Raw genomic sequence first — 294 nt, 5'->3', positions numbered from 1 at the left:
AGAGAGAGAAATAGAGAAAGAGAGATTAAACTTTGAAAGTTGTGACTTCACAAGAAAAATCAAGTTAACAGGATGGAGATGAAAAGAGAAGGTAGTGATATACACAAATATGTCAAAGCCTTCTTTATTTCATTTATAAAAAATCGCTAGACAAATGGAGTGGTTACGGGACTTGTGGGTAGTTCTAATTCGGAATAAACAGAAAATTCGGACTAATGAGACCTTTGCAACACTATCAGATGAGGGGAAAGGGATAATTCAAATGTAAAAATGGGTGTTTCGAGGATCATGAAT

Source organism: Chiloscyllium plagiosum, chromosome 8, assembly GCF_004010195.1.
Source record: "Chiloscyllium plagiosum isolate BGI_BamShark_2017 chromosome 8, ASM401019v2, whole genome shotgun sequence".
Lineage (NCBI taxonomy): Eukaryota > Metazoa > Chordata > Chondrichthyes > Orectolobiformes > Hemiscylliidae > Chiloscyllium > Chiloscyllium plagiosum.
This window is presented reverse-complemented; position numbering follows the sequence as displayed.